Source organism: Geotrypetes seraphini, chromosome 4, assembly GCF_902459505.1.
Source record: "Geotrypetes seraphini chromosome 4, aGeoSer1.1, whole genome shotgun sequence".
In the NCBI taxonomy this organism is placed as follows: Eukaryota; Metazoa; Chordata; class Amphibia; order Gymnophiona; family Dermophiidae; genus Geotrypetes; species Geotrypetes seraphini.
This window is the reverse complement of record NC_047087.1, coordinates 201,940,016-201,967,501: the sequence shown is the minus strand read 5'-3', so window position 1 is coordinate 201,967,501 and position 27,486 is coordinate 201,940,016. Positions and strand designations below refer to the sequence as shown.

Below are 27,486 nucleotides of genomic sequence, written 5' to 3'. Positions count from 1 at the left end.
GAAGGGAACAGACCTCCATTACTGTCCTTTAAAAGACTATCAAACATCGAACGCATTCTGGAAGAGGTTGAAGACCTTAGATATGCAGCAGATCTCTAGAAAAGGGAGAAATAACTCTGTACAATAGCAAGCCACTGGCTTTGACACTGGTAGCAGCCTGCTATAGTACATACCTTTGGGCTGTTTAAAATGAGAACACACTTGCTATAAGATAGAAATTTTGCATTTTACTTGGCATTAGTTTAGAAAAGCATAAATAAACATGGTTGAATCCAATCATATGTGTTGAAATAAATTACAATGAAACATATTTTTTAAAACATTCCATTAGCACAAAAGAATCACTGATGATTTCTTAATGTTGTGATCCTATCGCATGTGCCACAAGAGTTCTGAAATAGACTTCTTTATAAATGTGGCAGATAGCTACTTAGTACAGTACTTGCATTGTGAACTGATTGCCCATATAATCTCTTACTGTTAATTTGAAACAGCACCTGAAAATTATGGGGAAAGTCCTATTAAAAGGCTAAAGTCTCATTTTTTTCTTGGGCCACCTTCCATTTTTGTACCATGGTGCTCACAAATTATACTTACTACTGGAGTTTATGAAACAACAAATATTAATTTTAATATGATCCAAAGTGCTGCTGTTGTAGTTCCTTGTGCTCAGGCAAGCAGATATTTCATTTTTATTACTGAACAAATTTTGGTCTGTGAATCTGCAAAAACAATAAAGGTAAAAAATGATAGGAACATATTTTTTCTAGCATAAAGAGAAATTATAGTGGCTTAACTCCTAATCAGAAATCAAATTGTTTGCTTAAAAAACACTGATTACTGCTGGCTGTACAAGAAATTCTAAATGAACTCTTGATCCTTCTTGTATGCATCCATATAGTATGTCTGTTGCATTATGGATGAGATGACTGTGAAGGAGGAGGTAGTTGCAGAGTTTGATTTACTGGTTTGAAAAACATGTGAAAGAAATCAATGATATGAAAAGATGAGGATGGAGAGGGGTATAGAATGTTTTCAGACATTAAATAGCGTACAGGGCCAAGCCTAATCTATGCTGTTCATGTCCTTTGAGTTCCTAACTGAGCAGTTATTTGAGAAAGATAGCACCCCAAATAAAGTGGGAGAACTGAAAAATGAGAAAGAAATCTGAAGCTTCCAGTAAATGTGGAGAAATGACTGAATGCAGCTCTTATACCTCTTTGGAAAGAAAAGTTGTAAAATTTAGACTGCTATCTTTTGTTTGAGTTTCATGTAGTATATATACAGTATATCTTTTCTGTCTTTGTATAACTTAAAACAGCTAATTGATCAAATAAGTCACCTTTTAGAACTGAGGCACTTGATAAATGTTCTAATGTCAGTTTCTGTCAGCCTTGCTCAATATACAGTGACAGAGAAGCCCCTGTCACTGGTTTAAAACCTGCTTTAAACCCTGCCACTAAAACAAATGTGCCTATTCCTAAGCCAAGGCGATTGCCCATTAACTCTGTTACCAGTGCTAAGATCAGACAGGCAGGGCAGAACAGAGAAGGGATAGCAGACAACAGAATACCTGTTCCAAGCCACTATAATCCCTTTTATAAACCATCTGTTAATTCTCTAGTAAAACCTCTGGTCAGGCAATCTGACACAGTAAGGGTTAAGGAGAGGAGTGGAGCTGGCAGGCAGAACGTGGCTAGAGCAGGAGTGAAAGTTATCTAGCAGAATAAATCAGGGCCATCTGAGAACACCCACAAGCAATCAGGAACCTGGAGGGAAGGACGTTCCTCACAGAACAGGGAACTGAAGGATAGGAGCTCTGTCTTACTGCCTTCTGCTAAGAAACTCCCTGTCCCATAGCACTTCCATACTAACAAAACTTTGCTTTCCAAGCAGAGGCTAATTGGAAGGGAGAAGCTCCATGAGCAGGGCTTGCCAATTGCTGTTTCAGAGGATAGCCTGTATCCAGCTTCAAAGAGTGAGGATCCTCTTATGGAGGAAGAGGGAGATATCTCTGAGGGAAATGAAATGGATTGCAGCCCTGAAGCTGTGAACTATATGTCTGAATGAAGCATGAGTGAGTAAGGTACTGTTTGGAGGAAGGGAATGAAAGTTTGTTTTATAACAATGATCTAAAGTACTTAAAGAAATATTTATGTCCTTATGTGGGACTGTTTAATGAATGAGAGTTTGATGTGTGAATGTGAGGATTGGTTAGCAACAGAAATTAAACCAGAATCCCTATATGCAAGCAAAGCACAGTGAGTGGGGGATGGGTAATGCTAACTAACCTTAAAAGGAGAAATAAAGCCCGGAGTGGATTCATTGACCTGACATTGCACATCCCTGATAGTGAGAACTTTTGGGAGGGGAATCTTAGACCATTAAAACAAAGGTGGATGGTTCCCAGCCCTCTGCCTGGAAATCAGAAGGGTAGTGGGGGTATTTATACTTTAAGGAGTCAGGTGGGGAGAACTTCCTGAAGAAACAGTGGGCTCAATACAATAATTGTGCCCAGCCTAAACTCTTGTATTTGGGTTCTTGAAACCCGAAAGCTGCCCAGAACTGTGCAAAGCCTGGCAGCAGAACTATGAGAAAGAGAAATCCCGGTTTAAAGGGAAATATTTTGGGGGGTTTTCTGTCCTGATTGAAGCACGGATTTGCTATAAAAGAGAACTTTTGTTTATGATAAATCTTTTCCAAGTCTCATCAGCTGGTGGGGTGGCCTTAGAACCAGTGCAATAGAACTGGATAATAAAACTTGGAACTGGCAATTATTGGTGGAGAGGTTTTTTTCTCTGCTGTGTTTATCCCAGAGTGGTCCTCCAAAGAACGCTAATACTTGCGCCTGGGGCGGGAGCCGGGTTGCCAGCGTTAGGCTTACTCCTGGCCCCGTCACAATACACACTGAGGGGCATAATCGAAAGAAAAGTCTAAGTCTGTTTTCACCTAAGTCGCAAATCGTCCAAAGTTAGACACAGCTTAGGACACATTTTCAAAAAATATGCCCAAAATATATTTTTTTTTTCTGAAAATCATCTAACTATACGTCCAGCCGTCTGATCGTCCAAGCTGCTAAATCGTCCATCTTTATATCACATTTTCGTCCAAATATTCATCCAAGTCAAAAATGCCTAGAATAAGCCCTGTTGGACGTGGGAGGGGTCAGCAAAGTGATGGACTGGACACCCAGACATGGCACCTGAATAGTGGGGTACCTTACAGGGCACTGCTGTGAACTTCACAAAAAAGGTGCCCCATAAACATCTCACTACAGCTCCCTTATAGGTCATGGTGAGCCCCCCCCAAACACCCCCAAAATGTACTATACCCACCTGTCTACAACCCCAATAGCCCTTATGACTGCGGGAGCCACTTATATGGCAGTACAAAAGGTTTTGGGGTTTTATGAAGAGTGCACATGTTTCACCATGAATGCACATGCGCGGTGCCGGCACTCTCAAAGCTTTCTAAAGCTTAAAGTGACAGTACACTTTAGTACTGTCCATACCAGGCTCAGTGGATGATGTCACCCATCTGTGAGAATATCTGCCTGCTATCCCCCATAAAGCCTGTTATGGTAAGTGACTGTGCTTTCCTTCCCTATAGTGTTGCTTTCTGTTAAGAACATAAGAATTGCCATACTGGGACAGACAGAAGGTCCATCAAGCCCAGTATCGTGTTTCCAACAGTGCCCAACACAGGTCCCAAGTACCTAGCTAGATCCCAAGTAATAAAAGATTTTATGCTGCTTATTTTAAGAATAAGCAGTGGATTACCCCCAAGTCATTTCAATAATGGCCTATGGACTTCCCTTTTAGGAATTTATCAAGTTTATTAAAAATGTGATTGACGGCAAATCAGAATTTCTAAGCATTTTACAATTTATAATAATAATAAAAGGAGACAAACTTAACAAATAATCACTTAACAAGACATGACTGACAGACACAGGAAAGTTGGGAGAACAACAAATTAAAAGTAAAGTATACAAAAAGAGAAGACCACATTAGGAAGGGAAGCAATCATAAATATTGATCAGTTCTATGTAAGAAAAAATTTTTTTTTAGATGTTATACTCCTCTTGGAAAATAAGTTTTTAATAATCCCTTAAATTTCAATAAGTTTTTTTCCGTCCTGATATACAAAGGTAAAGAGTTCCATATCGTGGGGGCTGTAACTGCGAAAGAAGTGGCCCAACATGAGCCAATAATTTTCAATGAAGGTATATGGAGAAGGTTTTGTGAGGAAGATCTTAAGATTCATGTCAGATCATGCGGGATAAGAAGTTTATGAATAAATGCCGGTTGTTTTGTAACTAAAGATTTAAAGGAGAGAAGTGCTATTTTATAGATAATGCGGTATGAAATTGGTAACCAGTGAGTGGATTTGAGCAGAGGGGTAACATGATCAAATTTTTCCTTATTTACAATAATTTTTATGGCGGTGTTTTGTATCAATTGTAGCCGATGGATATCTTTTTGACAAATACCCTTATACAGTGCATTACAGTAGTCAAGTTTTGAAATAATAAAAAAATGAATAAGAATCTTAAGTGATGAAGAGTCCAAGATATTCACAAGTGACCAGATCATTCTTAATCTAATAAAACAATTTCAGGGCGATAATTCAGCTTATTATCTATTATTATACCCAAGATTTTTGTAGAAGATACTAATGAAATAGGGATATTATTTAATGTAACGGGGTGAATAAGCTGCATGTTATCTTTCCAGGGAAAGAAAAGACATTTAGTTTTAGATATACTGAGTGACAGCATATTTTTGTGAAGCCATTGACAGATTTTATCAAGTTTAGGATTAAGAAGTCTAATGTCTTCTGAGCTGTTAGCGTCAATTGGACAAATGATCTGGATGTTGTCCGCGTAGGTGTAGGCAGTAAGGCCTATTGACTGGCAGAGGGTGAGTAAAGGGGCCAGGTAAATATTGAAGAGTAAGGGGGACAATATAGATCCTTGAGGGATACCAAAGTTATTTTGTATGGTAAGGTAACTGATTTCACTACATTCTCTGGCAATGAATAACTGATGGCTGCCGTGAGTTCTCATTGTAGTCGCAAGACTCACGGCAGCCATTTTGATGACGGCTCTGCACGGGGCAGGAACATAGGAAGATCGCTCCTGCCCCGCGTCACCATTAGACCACTAGGTAAGGTCCGGGGATGCAGGAGGGAGGCGGGGGTGGGTCAGAGCCAGCCCAAAAACGTATTTGCGATTTTATGCTATTTGCGGGCCGGCTCTGCACTTAACCTCTGTAAATAGGGAGGGAGAGCTATATTTGCTTTCTTAGCCACTGCTGGCGCACATTGAGCTGAGGTTTTAACATATCCTCAATAATGACACCTAGATTCTTTTCCTGGGCAATGACTCCTAACATAGAACCTTGCTATGGTTCAGGTTCCTCTTTCCCACATGTATCACTTTGCACTTACTCACATTAAACGTCATCTGCCATTTTGATGCCCAGTGTCACAAGCCGTTCAAATAGATGTGATGTTGTCATGAATTAAAAAGACTCTTATGTAAAACTGAACCCAATTGTGGGCTTTTATGAAGTCAGGGGAGAAAAATCATGATCTTTTACAGGAAATGCTTTTGAGTTGTATTACGTACAAGAACTGAATTAATTCAGTAACAGAGGAGTATACATTAAGGGCTCCTTTTATCAAGGTGCACTTCGGAGGTTAGTGCGTCGGACATTTCATCATGCGCTAACCCCCGCGGCAAGCCACAAAACTAACACCTCGTCAATGGAGGCGTTAGCGACTAGCACGGCAGGCGGTTGAACGCGCGGTATTCCGCGCGTTAACCGCCTACCGCACCTTGATAAAAGGAGCCCTAAGTTGTTAGACACCATTTTTGAAAAAATGCACATTAGCTCCAGGAAATCCACTAAGCATAGGCTCCAAAAGGAAAACATCTTATTGAAAATGTAAACATAAAGAGTTTAAATGATAATGTGCCATTTGATATTTGATAAATTCTTTTAGTTCCTCTGGATGGACAGCATTTAGTTAAAAAATTCAAAATTGCTCACAAAGTTGGATATGAGCCATCTTATCTCCTCTAAAGGTAGTTGGAATCCATTTGATAACAAACCAATTGAAATCATAGAAGGCATTATCCTGTTCTAAACAATGAGAAACTATCAGAGCCAAAATAGTGCCTGTCTATATCCTGCTTTTATGTTCTTGTAGTCTAACCTTAATCTGGCAGACAGTGTGACCTATATACAACAAGTTACAGGGACATATTTTTTATTTATTTATTAATTTTAAAAATGTATATTCTGCAATAAAACATCCAAATGAAAAATAAGAAATTACAGCCTTCTCATACAATACACATTTCAATAAAACAACATAATACAATGAACATATTACAATATAGCAAACAAACATATAATAATATAAGCAACAATGAACAAACACCAGCAAAACATCTCCATTGTTTTTATTTGACTGAGACTTGACTGCTGGTTCATTACTCGCTGCTACTGGTTGAATAATCACGCAAAAATAAAAAAAGTTTTCAGCTTTTTCTAAACTGTAAACCGATGATGCTTTCCTAAGATCCAATAAATAGGACCCTGAACAGAAAACATCACTTTCCGGTGACTCAGAAGTTTTATCCATTGGGATAAGCATGTCATAAAATATCTCAAGGAGTACACTTTACGAATATGAGGATGACTCTAGGTGAACAGTTGTAAAGAATTGTTGCACATAGAGCATGCCCTGCATGGGTGGTGTTCACCTACAATTGTCCCTGATTGGTTTCCATGACTCTGTTGCAACTAGTAAGATAGTTCGCCAAGTTCTTAGGTCGAGTGAATGCCACACATGGACCCTCCTTAAACTCCTTATGCATGGCTAAAATGCACCAATGATATTGGCAACTGTTTTAGCTTGGTCTGAATAAGTAATCACACAGATCTGTCTATCCAAGGTTTGTCTTAAGGCTGCAACAACAGTTCTGGATTGACATATAATGCTCGCAAGTATGCTTGTCTATTCCGGATATACCTCTTTGTCGAAAACAAAGGGACATTAATTTAGCTTTAGCTTTAGATTTAGCATAGTTTATGTTAATGGTCTCTCCTCTCCTCCTCCTGTGAAATTTACAATATAGAAAAGGTCTCTTTGTAAAAATTGCATTGACAAGGTTCATAATAAGTTAAATAGAGTACATCTGTATCCAAAATAGATAAGCCGATTTGAATGCTTTTGGAAGAAGAATCAAACATTATCTGTTGTAGGAAGTGATTTTGAAGCCAAGTTTTGGGAAAATGCAAAATACTGAACTGACAAAAGAACTCTGAGATAACATTATTCAAAGGAATGGGGGGGGGGGAATACAGCCATAACAATATGTTAGTGTGTTTTGAATAGCCTTTAGGGCACTGTTAGGCCCTTTATTGTAAAACAGATTGATACCACCAAGACACTACCTCCAAGATGCCCCTCCAAAGTTAGTAATTATGGCTTAAGAAAACTGCTGAGTTCGAAAGAACTGTAGAGGTGTCTGGCTGAATCTGAGGAAAGTGTTGATGGTTCAGTAATTTCAAGAATATTCTACAACCATAACTTATATGGGACACTGGCAAGAAGAAAGCTTCTGCTTTACTTTTATTATTTTAACTGTTTTAACAAAACATGATTGAAAACATAAAGAAGAAAAATGTCATTATCATCCATGTCCAAAGAAAATAACTACTGTCAAAATTCTTGAATACATTTATAAGACAAAGGGGTTCATTAAAAAAAAAAAAAATGTTCAAAACGTGGCATAAAGGGGCAGATAGAAGTTTTTCTTGCCAAACTCTTCCAATATGCTTTTATTGAAACCTATATTCTAGAGCAGAGGTAGGCAATTCCGGTCCTCAAGAGCCACAGGTAGGTCAGGTTTTCAGGATATCCTCAATGAATATGTATGAGATGGGTTTGCATGCACTGCCTCCTTGAGATGCAAATCTATCTCATGCATACTCGTATTTATTGTAGATATCCTGAAAACCTGACCTGCCTGTTGCTCTCGAGGACCGGAATTGCCTACCCATGTTCTAGACGGATATTTATGCTGTTCTTCTGCAGCAATACTAAATCTGAAGGGTGCATGTTAGAGGCATGGTGAGGGCTGGACTACAGCGGGCTTAGGACTCGGATGTTTTTCTGCCATAATCAAACATTTAAGAATATGTCTAAGGCACAAGTTAGACGTTTGGGGCTAGACCTGTTTTATTAACAAAGAAGTACCAAAAAGGTGCCAGATGACCACTGGAGGGATATAAGCATGATCCCCCCACACTCCCCCAGTTGTCACTGACCCCCCCTCCCACCCCCCAAAGATACGAATGAGAGAATTCACATAATGGCTTGTATGACAGCTTCAGATGTTATGGCTAGTCCTAGTAGAGCAGCAAGCAGGTTCATGGAATAGCTGGGCAGGCGGTGTCATCAACTGTAGAGAAGGGGACTTAGGCCCATACTCCACTCTAACCACTATACTTATGGTGGAATCTGTGAGCCTTCCAAAATCCATACAAATCCCACATGCGAGATATCACCTGGAGGCATAAGGCCTTTTAAGGGTGGTGTACAGTTGGATCCAGTAGGTTTTGGAGGACTCATCATACACCATAAGAAAGTTAAGGTGAGAGGTGTACCTGGTACCTTTTATGTGAAGTTCATTACAGTGTCCCCTAAGGTGTCTCACTGCTCTGCTGAGATATCTGTATAGCCAGTCTAGTACAAATGCTGGCTCCTCCTACATCCCAATGACTTGTTTTTTGCATTTCTCATTTGGATGTTGGGTTTTGTTTTTTTTTCCAAAAATGGTTCAAAATGAAACACATTTTTGAAAAAAACAAGATAGACCTTTTTCAGTTTTAAAAATGGTCATATGCACTATTGAATTTTTTTGTGCATTTTCCGCAAAGCGTCTAAACTCAGATTTATACGTCTTACCAAAAATGCCACTCAGAGTCCATAATTCATAAAGGAGAGATTGCAAAGAAGCTCCAGTGACTCGTATTATGATTTGCTATACCGCTTTTCCTGACAAGCTTGTCAAGTTGTTGTACATTATAAAATTAGAGAAAAGGAAAACGAATCCATGTTCAGATAGTTTGCTGAGCATACGTATCAAATTCCAAGGGGACAAGACACACAAATCTTGTTCAGGCTATCTAATATATACACTATGTTTAAAAGAAAGAACTATACAAAGCTTCTTTTTTGCATAACTCTGTCAATTTCAATAATCTTTCTTCAGATACAAATTTTTAATAAGGATCAGATCCTCCTGACTTAAAGTAATTGTGATTTTTTTTTTTTTAAGCAAAATGGTATCTGTGACAGTTGCTAGTTAGCAGTAATGCCATATAGGTGAGGTGACTAGCAAGAGTATAGACTTATTGCAAATTTATTCTGGATGGTATATCCCAAATTTTATTGAAATTGGTCAAGTTTTGACAGAGTTATGCAGAAAATAAATTTATATAGGGTTTTTTATATAACAGTATAGCTTTCCAGCTATATGTAATTATCCATGATGACCATGTCCTCAACCTTCAAAAAATAGTGTAAATAGATAAATTTTTAGAGCTACCATGAAATTTTTATGTGAAGACTCAGCACAGAGAGAGGAAGTGTATTCTCTAGGGATGGGACAACAAAGAAAAAACACTTAATCTAGTAATTCCAACCTTGCAATTGACATTGCAGGGATCACCAGACAACAGACCTTAGATGACTGAGGTGATAAGGAAAGTGTATGTGGGGTAATTAAAGAAGCTAAGTAAAGTGGTTCACCACCATAAAAGTCAGGACTAGAATCTTAAATTGGATACTGAACTGTACAGGAAGCCAATGAACATGTTACACCTTTTTTTTTTTTTTTTTTTTTCAATTATCACTTATCCATGCATAACAAAGAAGCCTGATGGCTGTGTTCTGACCAGTTGAAGCTGTTTCATAATTATATGAATAGACCAGGTTTGACTACTGTAAAACCTGGAGGTTAATATTGCATGATGTAGTGTGTTGTGTCAAATCATCAAATAACTAAGAATAGAACAAAAGTGTTTTAAAGTGAAAACCCCTTCTTTGCAACAGATGAAACGTGCTTCAAAAAGAAAGTTGGTAGTCAATAATGACACCAAGATACTGGAGAGTCAACTACAGCAATGGGGGAAACAAATAATATGAGCAACCATCAAATTGCTTCCTGCATCTGCTTCAGCGCTTTGTCTGATGTAGAGAGATGCGCGGGGACAGAAATCCCACCTGTCCCCGCCAAAGTTCCACCCGTCCCCACCCGTCCCCGTGAGGAATCCCTCCGTCCCCACCCATCCCCGCGAGGAATCCCCTCCGTCCCCGCCCGTCCCTATAAACTTCAGAAATAGTTATTTCATTTAATTATGCTACTGAATTAAAGGGTTCTGGTAGAAACCCATTTACAAATAAGCAAAAAGACTTTATTAATTTGGAAATATTAATTGGGACGAATACATACTTTGTAAACGGGTTTCTACCAGAGCCTCTAATGTTTATAAAGTTTTATCAACACAACTAATATACTACTTTATCCTGAAGCAAAAAAAAAGAAATAGAATTCTTTTCCTACCTTTGTTGCCTGGTTTCTGCTTTCCTCATGTTCTCATTCAATTCCTTCTATCCACTGTCTCTCTTCCCTCTGCATCTTCCATTTGCTCTGTTACTGTGCCTCTCCCTTTCTCCCCTCTTCCAAATTGGTCAGGCACCCATTTTCTTCCCTCCACTCCCCCATAGTCTCTGTCTTCTTCCCTGCCAGTGTCTTCTCCCCACTCTCTCTTCCCCATTTCCTTTCAGCGTCCTTCTCCCCCCCATATTCTCCATGTCCTGTCAGTGTCCTTCTTCCCCCTCTGTCTTCCATATGTGCTTTCAGTGTCCTTCTCCCCCCTCTGTCTTCCCCATGTCCTTTCAGCGTCCTTCTCCCCCTCTGTCTTCCCCATGGCCTTTCAGCATCCTTCTCCACCCCTTTGTCTTCCCCATGTGCTTTCAGCGTCCTTCTCCCCCCCCCCCGTCTTCCCCATGTCCTTTCAGCGTCCTTCTCCACCCCTTTGTCTTCCCCAGTGCTTTCAGCGTCCTTCTCCCCCCTCAGTTTTACCCATTTCCCTTAAGCGTCTTTTCCTCTCCATTCCACCTTTCCTCCCTTTCTCTCTCCCTGCCCCCTTACCTTCGTGGCTTCCCCGCCCGCAACTTTCTTTTTGAAGCACGTTTCATCTGTTGCAAAGAAGGGGTTTTCACTTTAAAACACTTTTGTTCTATTCTTAGTTATTTGATGATTTGACACAACACACTACATCATGCGATATTAACCTCCAGGTTTTACAGTAGTCAAACCTGGTCTATTCATATAATTATGAAACAGCTTCAACTGGTCAGAACACAGCCATCAGGCTTCTTTGTTATGCATGGATAAGTGATAATTGGAAAAAAAAAAAAAAAGGTGTAACATGTTCATTGGCTTCCTGTACAGTTCAGTATCCAATTTAAGATTCTAGTCCTGATTTTTATGGTGGTGAACCACTTTACTTAGCTTCTTTAATTACCCCACATACACTTTCCTTATCACCTCAGTATCTAAGGTCTGTTGTCTGGTGATCCCTGCAATGTCAATTGCAAGGTTGGAACTACTAGATTAAGTGTTTTTTCTTTGTTGTCCCATCCCTAGAGAATACACTTCCTCTCTCTGTGCTGAGTCTTCACATAAAAATTTCATGGTAGCTCTAAAAATTTATCTATTTACACTATTTTTTGAAGGTTGAGGACATGGTCATCATGGATAATAGCTGGAAAGCTATACTGTTAAAAAAAAACCCCTATATAAATTTATTTTCTGCATAACTCTGTCAAAACTTGACCAATTTCAATAAAATTTGGGATATACCATCCAGAATAAATTTGCAATAAGTCTATACTCTTGCTAGTCACCTCACCTATATGGCATTACTGCTAACTAGCAACTGTCACAGATACCATTTTGCTTAAAAAAAAAATCACAATTACTTTAAGTCAGGAGGATCTGATCCTTATTAAAAATTTGTTTCTGAAGAAAGATTATTGAAATTGACAGAGTTATGCAAAAAAGAAGCTTTGTATAGTTCTTTCTTTTAAACATAGTGTATATATTAGATAGCCTGAACAAGATTTGTGTGTCTTGTCCCCTTGGAATTTGATACGTATGCTCAGCAAACTATCTGAACATGGATTCGTTTTCCTTTTCTCTAATTTTATAATGTACAACAACTTGACAAGCTTGTCAGGAAAAGCGGTATAGCAAATCATAATACGAGTCACTGGAGCTTCTTTGCAATCTCTCCTTTATGAATTATGGACTCTGAGTGGCATTTTTGGTAAGACGTATAAATCTGAGTTTAGACGCTTTGCGGAAAATGCACAAAAAAATTCAATAGTGCATATGACCATTTTTAAAACTGAAAAAGGTCTATCTTGTTTTTTTCAAAAATGTGTTTCATTTTGAACCATTTTTGGAAAAAAAACAAAACCCAACATCCAAATGAGAAATGCAAAAAACAAGTCATTGGGATGTAGGAGGAGCCAGCATTTGTACTAGACTGGCTATACAGATATCCCAGCAGAGCAGTGAGACACCTTAGGGGACACTGTAATGAACTTCACATAAAAGGTACCAGGTACACCTCTCACCTTAACTTCCTTATGGTGTATGATGAGTCCTCTAAAACCTACTGGATCCAACTGTACACCACCCTTAAAAGGCCTTATGCCTCCAGGTGATATCTCGCATGTGGGATTTATATGGATTTTGGAAGGCTCACAGATTCCACCATAAGTATAGTGGTTAGAGTGGAGTATGGGCCTAAGTCCCCTTCTCTACAGTTGATGACACCGCCTGCCCAGCTATTCCATGAACCTGCTTGCTGCTCTACTAGGACTAGCCATAACATCTGAAGCTGTCATACAAGCCATTATGTGAATTCTCTCATTCGTATCTTTGGGGGGGTGGGAGGGGGGGCAGGGAGGTTTGTCGGACCGGGGCTGTTGTCGGTCGGTCGGAGAAGCGCCACAAAAGTAAGGGGACCTGGCCAGCTGTGCTGCACCGGGGCAGACCGCCCCCCTCGCTTGGTACGCCATTCGAGCCGCGAGGCTACTCTCCTTCTCCTTACCTGCCCTGCCTGCAGCACAGAGCCGAACGGAAGCCTTCCCGACGTCAGCGCTGACGTCAGGAAGACTTCCGTTCGGCTCTGTGCTGCAAGCAGAGCAGGTAGGGAGAAGAAGAGCCGCGGTACTGACTATATCCAGCTCCGCAGGAACCCCGCAACCCTCGGAGGCGTCCCCATGGGATTCCCGCGACCCTAGGGGGCGTCCCCACGGGATCCCCGTGACCCGAAAGGGGAACCTGCGGGATGCCCGTGGGTCCCGCGGGATTCCCGTCGTCCCCGTTCCCATGCAGCTCTCTAGTCTGATGTCACTTCTGGGACTCGCGGCTAGGAAGTAACATGAGAGAGAGTGCCGAAGCCAACGTGGGACAGTAAGTTTGTGGCTGCTCACGTCAAAGTTAGAAAGGTACAGGGAAGGGGTGCAGAGTAGGGTGGGGAAGGCGGTGGGGCACTACTGCCCCGGGCACTACGCCATTGATAGTAACATAATAGATAATGGCAGATAAAGATCTGTGTGGTCCATCCAGTCTGCCCAACAGTCACATGCATTTTTGAGGCAATGTTAAACCAACAATCTAGTAATTATTCATTTTACTTAAGTTCCACTATAAGATTTTTTTTTTTCCCTTCTCCCCTGGGATAGGTAAGACCTGTACTCAGACTAGTGTATATGAATGTGGTGCTTTTATTACTTTTTCAATGTTTCTCTTAATTGTTCTTTCATGTCGAAAGTGTAAAAAGCATGTTGTATAGACTAGTGAAAACAAAGAAAATTGACCTCAGGAAATCCACAGAGGAAAAAACCCAGGAGAAACCAAAAAAACACTGTGGAGTGACGATGTTCCTAAAATGGACTTTATTAAAAATGTCAAAGTTCAAAAGTACAATAACATAATCCACTCAAAGATAAAATAATCCACATAAGAATCCATATAAGAATAAAATAATCCACATAAAAACTTAATAATCCACATGAAAGAATCCATATAAGAATAAAATAATCCACATAAAAACCTAAAGGACCCAGTCCGCTGAAGGCATGGGACCCAACACGGTCCGTGTTTCAACAAAAAGTCTTCTTCAGGGGTCCCTGAGAGTCCTGTGATTGTAGGAACGTGGAACAAACTGATGTGTGGAGAGTCGTGGAAAAGACGCTGCTAAAAACCAAAGCAATTGAGTATATTTTTGAGTATAGACTAGTGAAACAAACTCTTCCTCCTTTAATAGATTTGAAGTATATTTAAACAGCAGACTGTCAAAAATGTACAAATGTGAAGACTTGCTAAGCGTTGTAAGCAGTTGCAAACATTTTGCTTTACTCTGTTCAATGTATTTAATTTGAATTTGGGAGTTCCAGCAGGGGAGAGAATTTCAAGAGGAGCAGCGCTGAGGGATGCTCGGCACCAACTGCCAGATTCACTAGTGGCCAGATCGGGAGCCTGTTCCAGCAGGGCATCTAGCATCATCTACTCCCCTCCCCCGTTCCAGCAGGGGAGAGAACTACAAGAGGAGCAGTGCTGACGGTGCTCGGCACCAACTGCCAGTTTCACTAGTGGCCAGATCGGGAGCCCTTTCCAGCAGGGCATCTAGCATCATCTACACCCCTCCCCCTTTCCAGCAGGGGAGAGCCGACAGTTGAGAGCTGCAGTCTGACGCTCAAACCAACGGGGCTCCTTTCTGACTAACTCACCGCCCTCCCCCTCCTTGGCTTATCGAGATCCACTGGGGGCCAAATTTTATTACTGTCTATACTCTTGTTTTAGCTCCTTATTTTTTATTATTGTCCATGCTCTTGTTTTAGTTGCCTAAGTTTATTACTGTCTGTACTTTTATTCAGTGCCAAATTGTATTACTGCCAAAGGTTTCACCTTTCTTCCATACTCTTGATTATGCACTCAGCCAGCCTAATTAAGTCCCCTGCCCCTTCCTTAGCTAACACTAATCCCCCCCTGCTGCAGACTTTCACACACCAATCATCTGGCCCTAACCCCGCCATGAATCCTTTCTTCTGGTTCCTTCTCCTCCTATTCTGCTCACCTTTCTACTCTTCCCTCTGTCTGATACCCCCCTCCCCCAACCTACTCGACCCACCAAACACCAATAATATTTGCCCTGGCCTCAGAATCCCCACGCTGATACGCACCAGAATTCCCCCTTTCAAGAAAAATCTCCAAAAAGTCAACCTAAACTCACTAAAGCCCCTGCCCCCAGCCAATCTTCCCAATGCTGTCTCTGACTCTCTCACCCCAGTCCCGGCTCTTTATTGCAAAGCCAGATCAGCATGCAATAAGACCCAAATCTTGAAGGACCTTCTAGATGAGTTTGATCCTGGATTCCTGTGCATCACGGAATCATGGATCGCCAAAGATGATCTTTTTACACAAAATGAACTCCTCCCCCATGGTTATCAAGGCCCCTTCTCCCCCAGATCCAACCGAAAAGGAGGCGGACTAGCACTGCTCTACAAATCTTTCTTTGACGTCCAGCTCCTAGAGAAGGGCACTCACGCCTCTCTAGAATATATGCTTGTCTCTGTCAATGATGAACTCCGCACTCACCCATTGGGCATCTTATTACTATACCGCCCACCCACCCCTTGGAACAACTCCTCCAATCTCGTCTTTGAGGCTATAACAAACGCCTTTCTTAAATTTCAAAGACTACTGATTGTTGATGATATTAATCTCCACCTTGATGACACCAACAGCAAGGACACGATCGAATTTAACAACTTCCTTACCTCTCTAGGTTTTCCCTCACCTACCTCTTCTCCAACCCACGAAAAAGGACATACACTAGACTTCACCACTTTCCTCGACCTTACTGCCTTCAAAACTTTAACCGATGACACTGGTTGGGAACAAGTCCCTTGGTCTGACCACTTCTTAGGGGCTACTTGCCTCCCCATTTTCCTGTCACACCTTGAATCCCCATCCCATTCCTCCCATTCAATAACCTTCCGCAAGAAAATTTCCAGTAATCTTTTCTGGTCCAAATTTCTCAACCAACTCTCCTCCAATCCTAAGCCTACAGACTCTGAATCCTACTGGTGCAATTGGATCTCCCTCTCCGAATCCATCTATCACTCCTTCGCTCCAATATCCACAAAAACCATCTCCTACCCCCGAAAGGCCCCTTGGTATCTACCGCTCCATAGAGAGCTGAAACAGAAATGTTGCACTTTGGAGCGCAAATGGAAAAAATCTAAATCCCCCTCAGATAGACAGACCTGGAGGGTCAATATTAAACTTTACAATTCATTACTAAAAAAAGCCAGGAAGAATTTTTTCAGAGATAAAATCTCCAGATCCAACAACCAGATCAGTGCGTTGTTTAACATTTGGCGCTCCTTAACTACAAAAAAGGACCCATCCTTGCTCCCCTCGTCTCTATCAGCAGATGCCCTTGCAAAATTCTTCAATGAAAAGGTTACCACCCTAAGATGCTCCTTCCCACCTACAGTCTCCTACAACTCCCTAATCTCTACTGACCTCAACCCTTCCCTACCTGTCTCCAATCCCATTCCAGCCGACGGATCCTGGACTGTTTTTGAGCTTGTTTCCGAATTGCAAGTCTCCAAACTCTGCCTCAAACTAAAAACTTGCAAATGTACCTTGGATCCTTTCCCCTCCTTCCTATTCGAGAATATCTCTACACAGGCCATCGCTTCCCTCACCAAACTTATAAACGATGCTCTAACATCGGGCCTTTTCTCCTCCGAAATGGGACATATTGCACTAACCCCTCTACTGAAGAAGACCGACCATGACCCCTCTATTCCCTCCAATTACCGTCCAATAGCAAATATCCCTCTCCTAACCAAGATGTTAGAATCCATCATATCCACTCAACTCTCATCCTACCTAGAAAGATTCTCTATTCTCCTACCCCACCAATTCGGCTTCAGACCCAACTTCAGCACCAAATCCCTATTAGCCTCACTAATCTCTAAGGTACAACAACTTCATTCTCGCAACAAATTCGCTGTACTTCTATAATTCGACCTCTCCACAGCTTTCGACGTCGTCCATCATGATATCCTAATCTTCCAACTCTCTGAAATAGGCATAAGTTCCACAGTCCTAGACTGGTTCTCGAAATTCCTACGCTTACGCTCCTACACCGTTAACATAAACGGTACCTCATCCCCTCCCTGGAAGCCGATATGTGGAGTCCCGCAAGGCTCACCCCTCTCTCCTATCCTTTTCAATATTTACATGTCCTCTTTGAAACTCCTTCATCTATCCCCCCTGGAAACTCTCTACACCTATGCTGACGATATCCTCATCCTCCTTGAGACCGACTCGAACCTCACTAACCTCGCTGAGAACATATCCACATGTATAATGAACCTTCAATCCTGGGCACATTCTGTACAAATGAAATTGAACGAGTCCAAAACAAAACTACTTTGGCTCGGCCCAATATTAGGTCATTTACCCACCTCCATCCCATTATCTTCCGGCTCCACTCTTCAGCTTGAGTTTTCAAGCAAAGTCCTTGGCACATCATAGACTCCTCTCTCTCCTTCAATGACCATCTCAACTTCTTGGTAAAAAAATGCTTCTTTAGTCTTCATATGCTGAGGAATGTGAGATCGTACTTTCATCATTCTCACTTCGTCGTCCTTGTTCAATCCACAATCCTCTCTAGACTGGATTATTGCAACTCCATCTATTTAAGCCTAACTAAAAAAAAACTCCATAGACTTCAGCTAATCCAGAATACCGCGGCCAAACTTATTTTCGCTAAAGGCAAGTTCGACCACGTCTCCCCACTCCTGTCCAAACTTCACTGGCTCCCAGTTCACTCCAGAGTCCTCTTTAAATGTGCCTGTTTAGCTTTCAAGATCCTACATGGCATCCTTCCTCCCGTTATCCCACTCTTCTAGAACTCCTCTAACCCTAATTCCACTAGATCCTCCCCAAAACTGAAACTATCATTCCCCTCTGCAAAAGGTATATCCCGCGTAGGAAAACTAGGAACATCCCTCCCCTTTAGAACCACAGAACTCTGGAACAACCTCACATCCCCGCTCAGAATTTCAAGTTCCCTCCAATCCTTCCGCAAACACCTGAAAACTTGGCTCTTTTCAAAAATCTAACACCTCCCGCTTTTTGGTACCCCCTCCCTCTTTATCTTCCTAGCTCCTTTCCTATAACCCTTCATTGTAGCTCCTTTTCAACCTAACCCTGTAAACCGTGCCGAGCTCTACGCTTGTGGAGATGGTGTGGTATACAAACCTAAGGTTTAGTTTAGTTTAGTGAAATAAAGCAATGCTTTTAATAAAAGTGATTTAACACTGTGATTTGAATTAAGATTATGAATTTCCATATGCTATACTGTTGGGTCATCTGTTTAGAAGTAATGTATCATTAGTTATTTTGTCACCATCATCAATATATGCTAATGTTCTTGTTCATTTGTTTAGCTATGTTTGATTTGAAACATAGTTTGTCTTTATCTGAAAGCTCATATCAGGTTTCATATCAATTTATTGCTGATGGAGCTTGAACCAGGAACAATATATAACAAGTTCATTTGGAGTTGACATTTAGAAAAAGGCTGCACTGTTTACCTTTTATCATCTGTCAGGGAATGATTCTTATCAATCTCTGGATCAGCAAATAAATCGAATAACGCAACTTTGTCTGGAGAATCGCAAAACACAATTGAATTGAAAGAGGTTATACAAGCTAGAAAGATAAAACTAGCATGTGGGGGTTTTTTTTTTCATTCTCCAGATAACAGCTCAGACATAGGGGACTATAACTGAACTACAGAGACAGTTCTACCATAATAAAATTAAGGGGCTCTGTTACTAAAGTGCTCTGAAATCTGTCCTGTGTATATTCATGTGGGATTTCCCCAGTTGCTAAGCCCAGATTTTATGCGGCACTTAGGGATTTTTATTTCCTTAATTTGCAGGCCCTGCGCTAATTTTCTCATTAACAAATCAGACCTGCAAAAAATTAACTCTGGATCATTTACTGTCTCCTATTTAGGAGGCACTAAAAGGTAGTGATTCAATCACTGTTGACCAATTACTGACCGATTTTGAAACAGTGATTGATTCACTACCTTTTTTGCATGCAAATGATTTGCACAGAGGTGCAAATCATTTGCATGCAAACTCCCTGACTAAATCGCTCAGTGAGCAATTGAGTCAGGGCAGCCCTGACAGTAGTGACAGGGGAAGCAGCCTCCTGTCACAGCTGTCAGTGGCTTTTTTTTTTTTTTCTTTTAAATGGGCCAGATATTTTGTGTGTATTACACATGCAAAATATGTAGCCAATTTTTTTAAAAATGAAAAAAAAAAACCCCAAATGAAAAAAAAACCCCAACAAACGTGCCCCCCCCCCCAAAGAAAAAGGCAAGAGGGATGCCCACTCCCTCCTGCCACTAACCACAGACCCTCGCTCTCCGATCTCCCTCCCCCTCCCTGTATCTCAAAATGTTGGAAGCAGGAGGGGTACTCGGTCTCTCTTGCTCTGTAGGCCTCCTGGACACAAGTGGGCTTTAGGCCCCGCCCTGGTGCATGATGTGATGCACAGCCTGATTGGCTCAGGTGCCTCAGGCTCCTCTCTTGGGAGGGGCTTGAGGCGCCTGAGTCAATCAGGGACTTTCTTAGGGAGTAGTCTAAGGAAGTCTCTGATTGGCTCAGGCCCCTCCCATGGGAGGAGCCAGAGGAATCTGAGCCAATCAGGACCTTAGGCCCCTCTCTGTGCATCACATGATGCACCAGGGCGGGGCCTAAGGCCTAGTCATGTCCAAGAGGCCTACGGAGCAGGAGGGGACTGAGCACCCCTCCTGCTCCCAACATTTTGAGGTACAGAGAGGGGGTGGAGAGCGGGGGCCCAGAGTCAGTGGCAGGAGGGTTTTTTTTTCAGGGGCGGGGGATGTATTTTCTAGAAGTAAGGAGTCAGCATCCCTCCTGCCTTTTTTTTATGGGGGGGTGGGGCGCGTTTGTCGGGGGGGGCTTTTTTCAATTTTTTTTTTAAATTGGCAAGATATTTTACGTGTGTAATACATGCAAAATATCAGTGCCATAAAAAAAAAAATAAATACCAGGCAGACCTGTCTGACAATAGTGAAACTTGATGCAAAATAGCCAAGCAATTATTTAGTGAATCAATCGCTTGGCTATTTTGCATGGGGTTTTACTAATTTGCATGGGAGGAGCGGAGCGAAGAATGATCAGGCAGCGTTTTAGTGAATCGTGTCGGGGAACGATCGCAAAACCAGTAAAGCTGTAGTGATGCCTTTTCATAGGTAGGGGTAGTGCCATATTAATCCTTGCAGTGCTATTAAGGTATGGCAGGTTTGCTCTAGGCTCTGATTGGTCTTAGAAACATAGAAACATGATGGCAGATAAAGGCTAAATGGCCCATCTAGTCTGCCCATCTACAGTAACCATTATCTCTTTCTCTCTCTAAGAGATCCCACGTGCCTATCCCAGGCCCTCTTGAATTCAGACACAGTCTCTGTCTCCACCACCTCTTCCAGGAGACTGTTCCACGCATCTACCGCCCTTTCTGTAAAAATGTATTTCCTTAGATTACTTCTGAGCCTATAGCCCCTTAACTTCATCCTATGCACTGTCATTGCAGAGTTCCCTTTCAAATGATGCATTTACATTTGTAGTGCATCCTAATGTACCTAATGCCAGCTGGAAATCATGTACAAATTTGGTAGCTTTACTCTAATCCCACTGCGTGTGTAGATGATGTTCTGCCACTTAAACACTCATTAAGTTATTGGAATCCATGAGTGTGTGTTTGAGGGCAGGGGATAGGACAATAATCACTTGGACAGCGCGGCAAAAAAAGCCTGCACCAGCTCTGTTGTAGGTATAAGGCTTGAGCCTAGAATTTAGACAGCATATGGAATGACCTGCCACCTTATCTCTGCAAGCAATCTTCATGCAGCAAATTCAAGTCAGGTCTAAAACTGTTGTTTTTGCTTCCAGTACTTGCAAGGGCTACTTGAGCAAATAACAGGGCCTCTCTTATCTTTTCCCTTACCTTCTGGCATGGAAAAATATGGGCTGTGTCCTCTGTCATGTCTGTGGTGTTCATTATTATACGTCAGTATCCAGCCACTATTTATTGTTGATTTTATTCTGAATAATGTAAACCACTGTGATGTACCCTGTCCCTTCTACTTTGCTGCACCGTATGCCTAGAACTGCAGGATTCAAATCCATGCTAAAAGCCTACTTTTTTCGAACCTGCTTTAAATCTAACTCCAGCCCACTAGTAAAACACCCATATCTGTTTGCCATTCTCTCCATAGTTCCCTATCCGCTTTATCATTCCTTCTGTAATTCCCTACCTGAGCAGCAGTGGAATCGTAAGTGAGGGGTGGGGGTGGGAGGGGGACGGTTGGACCACCCTGGGCACTTTCACGAGGGGTGCTGGCACCTCTCCTTCTCTCCAACCCCCCCCCCTCCCCGTGTACCCCTTCAAATGTTCACCAGCACGAGCAGCATCTTCCACTTGCTGCTCGCACCGCCCTCTGCTCCCTTCCAAAGTCATTCCTGGTCGCGGGACCAGGCCGTGATGTCAGAAGGGAACCGAGGCCAGTGCGAGCAGCAGGTGGAAGACGGTCCTCTATATTAGTGTTTTTCAACCTTTTTACACCTATGGACCGGCAGAAATAAAAGAATTATTATGTGGACCGGCATCGGTCCGTGGACCGGCAGTTGAAGAACACGGGGCTAAGTCATGGGCCAGACCCCACCCATCTCTACCCAATCTCCACCCAGACCCCGCCCCCATAATAGTACTAATTGCACGTTGCATGTCCCGTGCCTCATCTGGAAGCCTTCCCTCTGACGTTGCAACGTCAGAGAGAAGGCTTCCGGTTCAGGCGCAGGATGCCCGTAGGAGCCACTGCCCGTAGCTTTGTGCACTGAATCGGTGAGGAAGAGGGAGCTGGCTCGAAGATAATGCCGCATCGATCGCACCGTGAACTGGCGGTTGAAGAACACTGTTTTGGGCCTGATGCACGTGCTGGCCCTGTGGACCGGCAGGAAATTTCTGTGGACCGGCACTGGTCCATGGACCGGTGCTCTATATTTCAAGACTACTGGACAATTTCTCAAAAACCTTTTTATGTAATGTCAGTCTGGGGTGTTTAAAGTGTCTCACTGTTTCCTCATGTTTTGAACTTTTTAAGCGAGTGGCTTTTTTGCATAGTTTTGCATCAAATAAATTTTTACATTACGGTTTAAATTACTCAGAACATCTGATGATGCAAGACTTATATAGACCTTTTGTTCTGGTGCTTGCAGAGTTCAAACGTATGGTAGATTGCCCGTACTGAGGTGTTATTATTCAATGTTTGTCTTGATATCTACACGCTGATACTGTTCTTTGCGGGGGGGGGGGGGGGGGGGGGGGCGGGAGTTCTTTCCAGTTGGTTCAGTTAGCTCACTCTGGTGAACATTTCAAGAGATACACAGAGACAGTGGAGTGTCCAAGTGGCGGGGAAGAGTGGGAGCACACAGTATGGTGATTCCTGGCTCCACTACCCAAGACGCTATCCTCCTTCACTACATCACTGCTGAGCAATATGTGTAGATTCAACTTTTTTGTCCTGTTTGTCTTCCACAATTAGATTGTATGTTCTCTCAAGCAGGGACTATAGGGATAGGAGAAGAGGCAAGTATAGGGGTAGGAGTGGAGATAGGTTATAGAGATAGTCAGGGACCACTGCTCAGGCAATGGGCCTGATGGGCCACCGCGGGAGCGGACTGCTGGGCGAGATGGACCTCTGGTCTGCCTCAGCGGAGGCAACTTCTTAAGTTCTTATGTTCTTAATGTACAGTGATGCGTGTGTCTGGTAGCGCTATAGAAATAATTATTAGTAAAAAGATAATAAAACAAGTGTGATTAAACAGTAGTGAATGCAGATTTAATATGCATGACGCAGAAAGTGACAGTCTCTCTTTATTTGTGTGCTGTCTTTAAATATCCAGTTATCACATTTTTTTTTTTCATGTACAGTAAATGTTTGTATACATTTTGGATTTTATTAAGGGCTCCTTTTACGAAGCTGCGCTAAGCGTTTTAGCGCACGCACCGGATTGGCGCACGCTATGGCATGCGCTAGCCAAAAATCTACCGCCTGCTCAAAAGGAGGCGGTAGCAACTAGCACGCGCAACAATTTAGTGTGCGCTATTCCGCTCGTTAAGGCCATAGCGCGGCTTTGTAAAAGGAGCCCTAAATGTACAATATTTAATTTGTGACAATTGTATGCATGTTGAAAGGTAGGTGGGGTGGGATAGAGTGGAGGGAAGGGAATACAAGGCAGAATATCACCTAGTGCACCTAATACTTTTTCCCAAGCTCTGATCACGAATGAAACCAGTGAACTAGTACAGAGGTTGAAGAAAGATGCAAAAAAAACCAATCAAAAAACAAAAACAACCCCAACTAAAAACCATGGGTATGGTGGATAGGGCAGACAATCTTGATTCTGGGCCATACATAAGAACATACGAATTGCCGCTGCTGGGTCAGACCAGTGGTCCATCGTGCCCAGCAGTCTGCTCCTGCGGCAGCCCTTAGGTCAAAGACCAGTGCCCTAACTGAGTCTAGCTTTACCTGCGTACGTTCTGGTTCAGCAGGAACTTGTCTAACTTTGTCTTGAATCCCTGGAGGGTATTTTCCCCTATAACAGCCTCCGGAAGAGCGTTCCAGATTTCTACCACTCTCTGGGTGAAGAAGAACTTCCTTACATTTGTACGGAATCTATCCCCTTTTAACTTTAGAGAGTGCCCTCTCGTTCTCTCTACCTTGGAGAGGGTGAACAATCTCTCTTTATCTACTTTATCTTGAATGTTTTGATCATGTCCCCTCCCAGTCTCTTCTTTTCAAGGGAGAAGAGGCCCAGTTTCTCTAATCTCTCACTGTACGGCAACTCCTCCAGCCCCTGGGCAGTAAGGAATACAAAAATATATATAGAGAGAAATATTTAACAGGGCATATAGGAAAAATGTGCAGGAAGTTGCATAGATACAGAAAGGCAAGTGGACAAGACACAGGAGAGAGAGAGAGATACATAGAGTGTACAGAAAATAATTCATAGCATCAGTAAAGGGAAGCTGTTCAGAAAAAATGATAGAGTGTGAAAAAAGGTCAAGAAAAAATAAAGCATAGAAAATGACAGTGCCAGAGGGAGATAAAAAAGATGTTGAGAAACCATGAGAGCAAAATTGTTTGATAAACCATTGTATGTAATTATGTATGGTTCACCTTGTAAATACAGAGCACCTTCTCTTATTCCCTTCTGGTTGTTTTTACAGTAGTTAGAACTTTTTCAGATCAAATTTCTCTTTGTATGGAATCAAATCATGGAGCAATTCACAGTGCCTTGTGACTCTTAATATGAAAAGGGAGGAAGCAACGGTCTAGTGGTCAGAGCACTGGACTGTGATGAAGCAGCCGTCATGGGTAGATAAATTCAAGACTGTAACTGCTGATTGCGCGTTGCCATTAGGACTCATGTGTTGTCTCTCTGCAGGTCTGGAAACTTGAAGAAAAATTTCTCAGAACAGGGACCACCGAAGTAATCTTTTGGTCAGCCGGATTTATCACAGGAGGTATATCTTTACTTTCTTATCACCAACCCGCATGCTCATGTCCCCTCTGTAGGACACACAAGCCCTGCCAACAACACAGGAGCCTTAAACTTCTATGCTAGTGCTCTACAGCCTGAACCATGGAACTGGGTCCAGTTCAGATTTTTTTTTTGTAAGTAAAAGAAATGAATTAAAGTATGGCTAATATAGGAATATGTCTTTAAAAATAAACGTGGCACAAATCCAGTTTCAATTTGTAATGCTTTGTGTTGATGAACATGATCAGAGGCTTCTTACTTGTTAAAGTATTCCTTGCTGGGAATTGTTTTTATGTATTGTTTTTATGTATTTATGTATTGTTTTTATGTATTTAAAAAACTTATATTCTGCTTAAAAGCCTTATATATATGCTAATTTATATGTTTGTATTCCATTGGTTACCCTGAGAAACTCTTATTTTATGAGTTTTAGGTCAACTGGTAAATGAATTCATTGCCTTGAGCTTCCACTATTTCCCAGCCAAATTAGTCCATGGGGGAGATACATTTACTAAGAGACTCTAGTGAAATGATTTCAGCATTTATTTTGTTGCCCTGAGGTTAGGTGGTTACATCTGCAAATAGGGATGTAGTTCTCCAAGTGGGCTACCATTAAGATGTGGTAGTTAAGGAGTTGGACCTGGCCCAGGTAGGTCTACTCGAGCTCAGGGAAGGGTATGGCATGCTGTGGCCAATTAGAGTTAAGGCACTGACAGAAAAGTTTGCTCAGAATAACAAGCAGCAAATTAGTATCACAATTTTAACGGCACTAATTGCTTAGTAATTATATTACTTTGAGCATGCATGCTGATTTTTCTGCGCTGAATTCACGGTATAGTTTCCAGTGCCGTGAATCTTTTGAGCATGGGCCCACAGGTTTGGAAATTACTGCTTTAGTGTATAATTACTAGGGGATGAGGGAGGATATGGGAGTGGCATGGGCAGGTCAGGGGTATGCCCAGCACTTATATAATAAGATTATACTGTAGAACACTGTCAGATACGCGTGAGCATTTACACCAACTGGAGAATGACACGAGTACAAATTTGTCCCCGTCCCTGCATGAATTCAATTTCCCCATCCTGTCCCCATGAGTTTTGTCGCTGTCCCTGTCCCATTCCTGTAAGCTCTGCCTTAACTGTATAAGCCTCAAACATTTATGATTTTAAAGCGTTTGAGGCATGTGCAAATGAGGACAAAGCTTGTAGGAATGGGGCAGAGACAGGAAAAGAACTTGTGGGGATGGGATGGGAAAATGAGTTCCCACGGGGACGGGGAATAATTTGTCCCTGTTTCATTCTCTAACACCAACCTTTAACATGGCATAAGTGGCACACCTAAAATTAAGCATACAAATGTGGACTAGTATTTTATAATGGCTATTATGTGTGTAATTGCTGCTGTAGAACTTGTGTTCAGTGCATATACTTTAGGCAACCTGTACAGAATTACTGCCACAGCAGGCATAGTTTTCTTTAAAAAGCTGTTTCCAGAATTGTAGCCTCCAAGTTACAGATTGTCTAAAAGAGGGGACAAGAAAGAACTAGCATGCAGTGTTAGGATTACACTGAAATATCTGTTCACTTTCTTCTCCCTTTCAGGGTTATTTCCCATATATCGTCCTCCACCATTTTTCCATTTACCTCTTCCCCCCACTACCATCTCCTCATTACCACCTCCTCCTCTTTTCAGATATTTCATCTGCTTGTAGTCAGCTTACGCTTCATTTTCAAACAAAAGCAGGTCCTGTTTGGATGTAGGTGTCTTAACTGAGTTTCACCAGGCTGCAGTTGTCCCTTACCCCTCTGCCTGTAGTCAAAGAGAACCAAGAAAAGTACCTTTCTTTAATCAAGCCAATACAGCTATATAAGAAATGTTTTAGATGCCACAAACAGGTTGCATGTATGCTTCTTAAAAAATAATAGTAAAATCATATTCTTTTAATCTCATTATAAAATGGCATGGCCAGAAAATAACCAAATAAATAACCAAATAAACCAAAAGCCAAAGGTAAAAGACAAAAGTAGGTATGAAAAGTAGACATTCAAAAAATAACTGGGCCAGAAAAAAGGTTGAACGGTTCATTATAAAATCACAAAGAAACTTGAACAGGTACATTTGTCCTGAAAAGAGATTGAAAGAGCATTGTATGGCATGGGAGCCATCTTTTCAAAACCACTGGGGCTGCTAAATCCAAAACAAATTACTTCTCTCTGGAAAAAGTTGTTATTATCGAGCTTCCACTACATTCATGGGATACACCTGTGGGTCATGGTATTCTTGCTAGCCTCACATACCTCCATATATTTCCTCTATACTAATGTTAGTGGAATGAAACAGCAGTTGGATCATTGTACAGCATTCAGGGTAAGGAATTTTTTTTTATACCTTTTAGTATACAAGAGTGGTGCTACCAGAGTTTTTTATCTTGTTTTTGTGGCCTTCTTATTCATGTAAAAATAAATGGTACCCAGATGTAGCGCTACAGCCTAAACTCTAAATCAGTGTCTTGAAAACTTTCCAGGAAGGGAGAAGGGCTACTGCTGGACAGGGGGAGCAGGGAAGGGGTGCTGATGGACAGGGGGGGGGAGGTAAAAGGGAGAAGGATTAACTGTTGGACAGGGGGAGCAGGGAAGGGGGTACTACTGGACAGGGGG

At 41.8% G+C, this 27,486-nt stretch overlaps 1 protein-coding gene across 1 annotated transcript in view; it reads left to right on the top strand.

The window, feature by feature from the left end:
- NDST2 (N-deacetylase and N-sulfotransferase 2) overlaps positions 1–27,486 on the top strand; it is a 687,503-nt gene that overhangs the window by 348,147 nt on the left and 311,870 nt on the right. The window contains 1 exon segment of the mRNA XM_033942504.1: positions 24,733–24,811. The gene's annotated coding sequence lies outside the window, so the exon portion shown is untranslated.